The sequence below is a fragment of the Charadrius vociferus genome, unplaced genomic scaffold (assembly GCF_000708025.1).
Source record: "Charadrius vociferus isolate BGI_N301 unplaced genomic scaffold, ASM70802v2 scaffold411, whole genome shotgun sequence".
Taxonomy (NCBI): domain Eukaryota; kingdom Metazoa; phylum Chordata; class Aves; order Charadriiformes; family Charadriidae; genus Charadrius; species Charadrius vociferus.
The window spans coordinates 478,321-486,979 of NW_009646935.1; the positions used below are offsets into that span (position 1 = coordinate 478,321).

The 8,659-nt window shown below is 47.7% G+C and overlaps 1 protein-coding gene across 1 annotated transcript in view; it reads left to right on the forward strand.

The window, feature by feature from the left end:
• Positions 1-2,917: 2,917 nt before the first annotated feature.
• FOXN2 (forkhead box N2) overlaps positions 2,918-8,659 on the forward strand; it is a 27,804-nt gene continuing 22,062 nt past the window's right edge. The window contains exon 1 of the mRNA XM_009894816.1: positions 2,918-2,947. The gene's annotated coding sequence lies outside the window, so the exon portion shown is untranslated. The remainder of the gene's footprint in view (positions 2,948-8,659) is intronic.

Genomic DNA, 8,659 nt, shown 5'->3' on the forward strand with positions numbered 1-8,659 from the left:
TATTTTGGGGTGGGGGGTTGGTGGAGTTGGGCGGCGGAGGAGCAGAGTCCCACTGGCCGCCTCCGGCCCGGACCCGCAGGTGCTCCCGGTCTCCCATTTGATACTGGGCAGGGAAAACTGGCTTTTGTTTGTAAAGGTTTGGATTCTGATGAGGCCCAAACAAAGAGTAAAGAGGACAAAGAGTAAAAAAAAAAAACAAACAAAAAAAAAACCCAAACAAAAAAACCCCAATCTCCAAAAGAGAAAATAAGGAGTAACCTCGAGCGTGGGCCCAAGAAACTCACCTCCCTGCCTGGGTGCCTGCCCAGGGATGGGCGTTATGTGCAAAATATAAAGTTAAAAATGCGCAATTAGTGTTGGACTTGAATGCTGTGAAGGTAACTTCAATAGGTTTGTGGCTAACCTGTGAAATCAAGATAATTTTATGTGTACTATACTCTCTTTCTATATACACACACACACTCTCTCTCTCCAAATCTTGTTATTGGCGGACTTGCATTTAGGTGGACCTTGGTAGTGGGTGGGTTGTACCATATTGATGTGTGAATCGCTGAACTTCTCTTGGGTTTCTTGGTTTGGGGTCTTTTTTTACGTCCTAGCAGTCCATTGTGATGCTACGTCTACGCAAGATAAATTAAACTGGCGTTATCTTATGTCAGAAAACTTGAACTCATTTGCAGTTGTCTTTTTTTTTTTAATGTATTTTTTATTCTTGGCAGGTGCCAACTCACATTTTCCAAGCTCCGCAGAAGATAGCTGGACACATCAGCTCTCAACTGAAAGCTATGTAGTATCAATTAACGTGGCACCGACCTTGAGCTAATGAACGTAGCTGAGTGCTGGGCTATGTTGTTTCTGAGCAGCGGTTTGGCTTCTGCCAGGGCCCTGCTTGTGTCCAGCTGCATGACTCGAGTTTTGCAGAAATAGGGAGGAGATCGTCATTCCCACTTTGTAGGTTTGAGTTGCCTAAAATATGAATGGCACTTTTCTGTACTCTTAGTATTTTTATTTTTTTTTTCCTTTTTCCCCAGACGCCCCCTAAGCTGAGGGGTGTCACTGTACACGGTGTTTAGGGTTGCGGAGAGTGGGAGAGATGCTGTGGTGGCTGTAGCCGTGGCGCTGCCCTGGAGAGCAGGGGGCTGAAGGGAGCTGGAAGCACCGACCCCGTATCGCTTCAGGCGTGTGGCCCTCAGTGGTCTCAGGGACCTCGCTGGAATAAAACCTGGTTGATGTCTTCCTTGTCAGAGTCTTGGCCGGAGGATGAAGTTGTGACCCCTCTGGGTGCTGCCACTGAGGCTGTGCTGGAGGAGCTCCGCAGAGATTGCTTAGCCCAGAAGTGTAAGACATCTTTCTTTATCCAAAAGGGACACCAAGCGAGGAGCGTGCTGCCTCAACAGCTCCAACCAGCACAGGTTTTCTGCTTGAGGAGCCTTCCCGTGTCCTCTGGGGAGCTTGGGATGGAAGGCGCCAGCATTGCCAGCAACTATCTCAGTGTCAGGACGTGCCAGTCCAGTAAGTAACGGAGCAGATACAGGGATGTGTAATGGTCCTGTCAAACAAGAAAAAGGACTGCCTGGTGAGCGAGTGTAGGGCCTGGGAAAGAAGACAGAGGCTTAGGGGCATGTCAGGCTCATTTTTACCATCTTTATTAAGCGCAGGCTCTGCCTGCTCAACATAGTTGGCTTGCAAACCTGACATGCTGAGCAAAGGCAAACTCTCTTGGTTGAGCGAGATAGTTTGGTGCCTGAAGATGCTGTAGTTTAAACTGGTGAGAAAGTGATGCAGTTTGCGTTCAGAAATGTTGGTTCCCATAAGAACAACTGAAGTTTTGATGCTGGTTTCACTGGGATTGCGATTCCTCCTTCCTCCCCTGTTGTCGCTCCTTGGCTACTCATTGGGGTTCAAAGGAAACTGTGTTTACGGGAGGAAACACCCCAGGCACTCAGAAGACTTTTTCCAAATGCAGGTTTGCGTCACCTTATCAGGACGAGCCGGGCAGTGGGAGTACCGCCGGCAGGGTGACAGAAAGCAGGGGTGTTGGGAGAGGCGATGGTGTGCCCACAGCCGCCGCTGCTGTGTATCTCTTACGCCATTCCCTTCAACGGGGTATTCTTACCGCACCGCCGCGGTGCAAAACGAGCTGTACAAAATACAACGTTCCTGGCCCGGCTGTGAATCAAATGAAAAGCGGCCGTTTTGCACGTGAAGGTTGTAGCTGTGCGGAAGGTGTGGTGCGTACTCACTACCTTTTAGCTCAGGTGTAAATTCTGCCCATTTTATTCCATTCGGCTCCTTGAGTTTTCTTTTTATGGCTGTTGCTTTTCCTGCCCCTCCCGTTAATGAGCCGTATTGTGTATAAGCTCGTATATAGGATGTCACCGCGTTGGTTATAACTCTTTTGAGGGAAGTAGATGGAGGCGGCAAGTGCCTCATCCTACCGCCTGTGCCCTCACCGCTCGGCAAGCGCGATGGTGTTGGGCAACTTCCTGCGCCGAGACGCCACTGTCAGCGGCGCGGGGTGACTCACGTCAGCGCGCAGCTTTGCCTCTCGACAAGCGTGCGCTTGCAGGTTGCAAACCCCGTCCTCATCCCAGTGCAGCAACCCAGAGGGTCACTTTGGGTGCGTGTGGTGCCTCTCTTCCCAGATCCAGCAGCTTCCTTGGCTCCCAGAGAAGGCACCCACAAGTGAAACAAGAAAACCCTGATATGCTGCTTCCCTTTTTTTTTTCTGGCTGGGCCTTTATGTGTGATACATGTTTATTCGTTCCCTGTCATATTACACGTTCCTTCTGACTTAGTGCACACTGTGTGATGGTGGACTTTCCATCCCGTCCTCACTGTGCTGGGGAAGAGCGCAGAGCGATGCTCCAGCGTATTTGCAAAATACAATTAAAGTCAGCAAGTGGGAGAAGCGCTGTCTGATGCCGGCCAGCGGCTTTATGAGCCGGTACCTTGCCGCCTTGCCTGTAAAACGTTACGGCTGCGGAAGCACGAGGGTTGGGTCACGCTCGCTTTTGGAGAGTGCTGTGGAGAGATTCTCAGTGCTGCGCGGTCGGTACCCGGGAAGCCTCGCTAGCTGCTGTGTCTGGGGTAGGAACATCCCTGCTACCAAACAGCTGCTGGTGTACCAGGACCATTTTAAGAGAGGCTTGGAATTTGTGCAAATAAGAAGATTTATGCTAAAAGTCAGCAATGTGGATTTTGACACTTTTTTCTTTTCCTCGAGTGTGTTGAATTTTTTTTTTCTGCTACGTTCCAACTAGACTTAGAGCTCCCTATTTTTTCCTCAAAGGTTAGGGTGTGTTAAGGACTCTGTTAAATTGGTGGCTGCTGCTGCTGCAGCAATTGCCCCCCCCCACTTGCCCTTCTGTACCCTCTGTAAGGGTTAGATTATAAGTTTTAAGTGTTTTCACCCAGTTCCTGCCGGCGGAAAATCCTGATACAGTTTACTTGGGTCAGTAGTACCTGTGTACCTTGTCTGCCTCGCGGGATGGCGGTTGTGGTCTAAGGTGGGTAACTTCGTTTCTCTGAGCTCGCTGGCACGACGGGTTCGAAGCACGGCGCTGGGCTGGGATCAGGTTGACAGCCGGTGGCGAAACTGGTCTCTGCATTACAGCTGCAGACCCGCATGCCTCCATGGGTCCTTGAATGGCATCATTGGGTACCTTGGACTTTATTGATGTGACCGCATTTTCCAGATACTAAGTTCTGGGTGGGTGGTACCCAGGATGATGACTCCATCCTCCTGTTATTTTGCTTATGCATCTGCCTGTCCCACCAGCATGCATCATACCAATTGCCATTGCGTTTTTATTGTGGACTTCGTGATGTGTGTCTGGATGTATTTCCAAAGCCCATCTCTGGGAGCAGCTTACCTGGATGGTAAAGCTCAGGCTTTGTTTCTTCTCTCAAATTCTTTTCAGTTTATTCCTGTCTTGTGGTTTGTATCTACTTTTAGTTTCCCAGTTCATGTGTGGTCCCTTGCTGGCTTCCTTTTTTAACACTCTCACTGGATGGCATTGTGCTTGGATTTGGGGCAAGTATATGATCGCCTAAAAGCTAATTAGCGGATGCGGAGGGAACTCGGTGACTGGGAAAACTCGCACAAAGTAGAGCTGGGTGAGCAGGAGCTGGGAAGCTTGCTGCCAAGCAGCAGCAGCCATCACTCATCCCTCATCCTCTGGTCTGTGAGGACCATCACCAGACCAGTTAATCAGCCGGTTTGGTTTGGTTTAGGGATGTTGAGTAGTCAAAAGTATGAGCCAGTATGCTTCTGGGCTTTTGACCATGCCATGTGAGAAGTGTCAGATGGCACCTTGTACTTTGATGGTCTAGTTTCTCTAGCATGGGCACCTTTCTTCTGTGTTCAGAGAAACTTGTAGCCTTCCATCTGAAGGTGTACCTCAATATACAGACCCTGTATGATTAAACTGGGCCATTTTTCTATCCAAGAAACCTGCTTGGTCCAGTTGTTCCAGTGTGGGGTCACCATACACAAGAAAAGATAATTCTTTTTGAAACAGAAAGCCAAGTTCAACAGTTGTGGTGTAAAATTAAGAGTGAGTTGGCCGGAGAGGTCAGCATGGTGAAGAGCATCGTTTTGCCATCCCCGGGGCTCTGGAGGGAGACCTGCACTCCAGGAGCAGGAGCTGGGAAACCGCAACTGGGGACAGCTTCATGGTGATGAAGTTGTACTGGTAATGTTGTGGTGGCTCTGTGGTACAGCTCCAATGGTACTTTTAAATTAAATCTTGCAGAAGGGTCACTTGGTGCAAAGTGTTTGGTTTTCAGCTGCAAATCGGGAGTTCTGGTACTTTAAGGATGAAGAAGGCAGAAAAGCTGGATGGAAAAGATAGAATTATGTTTTCTAGTGTTGGTAAATTGTCACTGACACCAGCTGAAATGTAGCTATATTCACTTCTATTTCAAGAGGATGGCAGAGAAACACGTGGAATGGTTACCCTGGAAAGGGGATTAGCATCAGAATTATTTTGGAAGGCATTTGCTCAAATGGCTCGCTTGTGAACATATCAATGGCTTACATTTTTTTTTTGCATTTTAGTCCACTTAGCAAGCAATGTACTGAATTTAAGGAACATGACCCAAAGGCGTCTATTGAAAAGCTACTATTGGCAGTAAAGCATTTTTCGTAAAAGCACCTTTTTTTTTTCCCCTCCCTTTCTGTGACACAGAGGGTTTTTCTTAATAGAAAAACTGCTGGGTGGTTGTTGTTTGTTTTTTTTTTTTCACTTCTCAATTTCTCTGTTAGACTGTTTTCGCGTGCATGTTTTAAAACTGAGGCCCAGGGAATCTTGTCCAACAGTGACCGCAGCCTTTGGAAAGGCCTCACGATTGCTAAGTCCCTGCAGGTAGCGCTGGAATAAATGGCCCAAAAGGCTCAGGGCCATGCACAGGGTCTGGATGGGGTCTGGGCATGTTGGAGTTACATATCATTTTCGTGTCAGATATTTGTTTCAATCACAAAACCCGCTTGTGTGTGTGTATATGTGTACTTAATAAAAAAAAATGAAAACTTTTTCTGTACAAATGAGATCTCAGATGAAATCTCTTTCTGTCACTCCCTGCCTACAATAAGGGTTTATTCCCTTCCCCTTTTAAAATTTTGCAGCATTTCTTAACTTCTGCTAATATTGGACCTTTTCATTGGTTTTCTTAACCCTTTTTGTTTTGTTGTTAAAAAAGACTTGTCTGGTCCTTGGTTGTTTCTTGGTTTGTTTGGGTTTTTTTTTCTTCCAGGCTGGCTTCAAGAACCCAATAGCCACCTTTTTAATGGGTTATTTTTCATTTCCTCTGCCTTTGCAAGCCCGGAGGAGCGGGAAGGGCCCCAAAAGCCATGGGTGCTGCCCCTGGGAGCATCTCTGGGTGCTTTATTGGTGGTGGGGGGGATGCAGCTGCCCGCTCTTCTCCTCTGCAGACAACGGGTCCCGGTTTGCCGAAATCTATGGCCGAGAGGCAGTTTTGTCCCCGGGAGACCGTAATGCCTTTAGTTGTCTTGGATACGTGACATCATATAGTGTTGTAATCAAATATAGGCCTTTTAGGGGGCCAGGGGCGGGGAGGATTTCATGCTGACCTCCAGCCTGCCAAGCCGCCCCTGTGAGGTGGGCAGGGGATGGAGCAGGGCAGCCCCAGACAAAGGAGATTAAGGGAGAAAGGAGGGGGGGAAGGTTAAATTAATGGGGGGAAAAATGGTCTGGTGTCATGCTTTTAGTGCTCCCGGTCAAGTGGATGTGGTGCTTTTTATCAATGGGTTTTCGCTAGTTGTGCTGACATTTTTTTGTTGTTGTTGTTGCTCTTCCCTCTAGCGCACAAAAACTTGTAGCTGGTCCTGTGCAGCGTGCGTTGTGGGTTTGGAAGCGTCTCCTAAACTGGTCTAGGTGAGCGGTGACAGTCATTTATTTGTGTATTTCTTGGGCTGTTTTAACAGCACGATAGCTACATGGATGTATTTAAGTCAGGACAGTGCCTAGTGTCCATACGCTTCCCATAAATGCAAAGGAATATCAAAAATCAATAGAAGAGTGTGCTGTCGGTGTAGTTGCTTGCATGCAAAGGCACATACTAATCTTTCAAAATACTCTCTCAGAGCATGTATATGTTAGTGCAAAAGCTGTGTGTAGAGTACACAAGCAGTCCACCTCTGTGGCTAAGGCTGCAGAACCTGAGCTTGTTGCAGAGCCACTCTCATTAAGTGTGATAGGGCTAAAAATCTACTTTCCTGGATTGAAATCATATGCTACTCCTCAGACTTAGGCAATGCATGGTAAGATTTTCAATATTTTTTTTTTTTTTTAAATTTTCTTTATTTTTTAAGTCTGGAGGGAAATCACTGCGCTGTTAGCAGGTTCCAGGTCTTCCCACTACTATCAGAGGTGACCTAGTTGCTCGGTTGGTTCTACAGAAATAAATAGGTACATTTAGTTGTGGAGAAGGTTGTCCTAACCTGGGGCGCTGACGTTGTGTGGGTGCCAAATGGCACCTTTGATTTGACACCACTGGAGAGTAAAGAAGGGTCAAGCAGCAGCAGCTCTGCTCGCACACTGACTTGACTCAAAACAGGCTGTGGCATCTTTTAATGAAAAGGCTGAATTCTTTCGTGCCAGGTCGGTGAGTCCAGGCATGGAGGCCATAGTACTAAAGCAACATCTGTGCACTGTTACCCGTGAGGCTGCTGGTTTTGGAGAAGGTTGCTTTTGGTGGGATGGAGGTATCTGCTATGGCTTTGTCCTCTGGATCTGGAATTTGTTAAAGCTGACACTTCTTCAAGAAGGGCTGCTGCAAAAAAACTATGCTTCCCTGCTTGCCAGAGGATATGCTCAAGTGGACTTCCAGTGTTGTTAAACAGTTGACCTGGGTTAAAGCATCTTTGTCTTCTTGAAATGCTCATTCATGAAAGCGTTTGCTTCTGTGGCAGAACACAGCGGTGCTCGAGGTCTTCCCTCAAAATAAAGTCGTACGGGGACATGCAAACCTGTTTTTACCCCAGATGTGCTGTGCCTAGGCGGAGGACCTTCCAGGCGCCATAACCTTTCCCAAACTTAGCTCTTCAGTGAATTTGAAAGAAGACTGCAGAAATATTATCTTGTCTGGTCTTTATTAGTAGGGAGGTCCTCTCCTGGCTTTTATGTGTGCTTTTGAGCGATGCCAAAAATCACAAGACTGGTGGAATGAAGGTCGTCTCTCTCAGCTCTTTTCTGGTGCGCCTTTTAATCATCTAACCCTAGAATCATAGTCCTCTGCCTATAATTACCATGCAAAAGAATGTGCACCTCCACTGCAGAGTTTTGCATTTGAGGAGTACGTGTTTGGTTGGTTTTTCTTTTGAAAGTGCTTACAGGAGATAGATGCTTGAGTTCCTTAGGGTTTGGATGTGTGATGCTTTCAGGTTGCTTTCAGTTGCAAGTGTTAACGCTAATTAACAGTAGCGTGCTGTGGTACTGTGTACTTATTGGCAGGGCAAAGCACATGGGACAGAGCATAAACTGTTGCGCGTTTTTCGGAGGTGTGCTTGAAGCACGTTATTTCTGCGTTTGCATGGCTGGAGGTTGCCGTCCAGCTCTGCTTGCGGGGCTGGGGATGTCCCCGTGGGAACTGCAGTCACTCGCTGGGTGTTCAACGTGCTAGCTGGAGTGATCGGTTAAATGGTTGCCATCTGCCACCCTCCTTCGGTAAGAAGCGGCTCCGGGAGAGCCAGAGGAGAGGGACAGGGAGTGTCTCTTGGCAGCTGAGCAGGTGCCTGTCATTTGGAGGTGGTTTTCTTGCAGGGCTTTTGCTGCCCCTGGAGTAGCTGAAGAGGTGGGGAAGGTGGCAGTAAAGGGAATAAAGGAGTGGAAGATAAATTTCCCCGAGTGGCCTTGCAACGCTCATGTACGCTCTTAACCTTGCCTTTCTTAGGTTTCCCTCTCCCCTCCCTCCCTGTTTCACATCACTGCTGCTAATTCAGCTTGGGTGGGAGCACTGTGGAGAGTGAGTCCTAGTGCCCACCTCTAACCTTGTTAGCATCAACCTTTCTAGCCGGTAACGCTAGGAAAAAAAATCTGAGGTTTCAAGTGTATACAGTTTTATCACAATGTCTGCAATGGAGAGCTTCTTCCATGTCCTTTTCTTCTCATGGTCTGCTTTTCTTCCTCTTACTGTG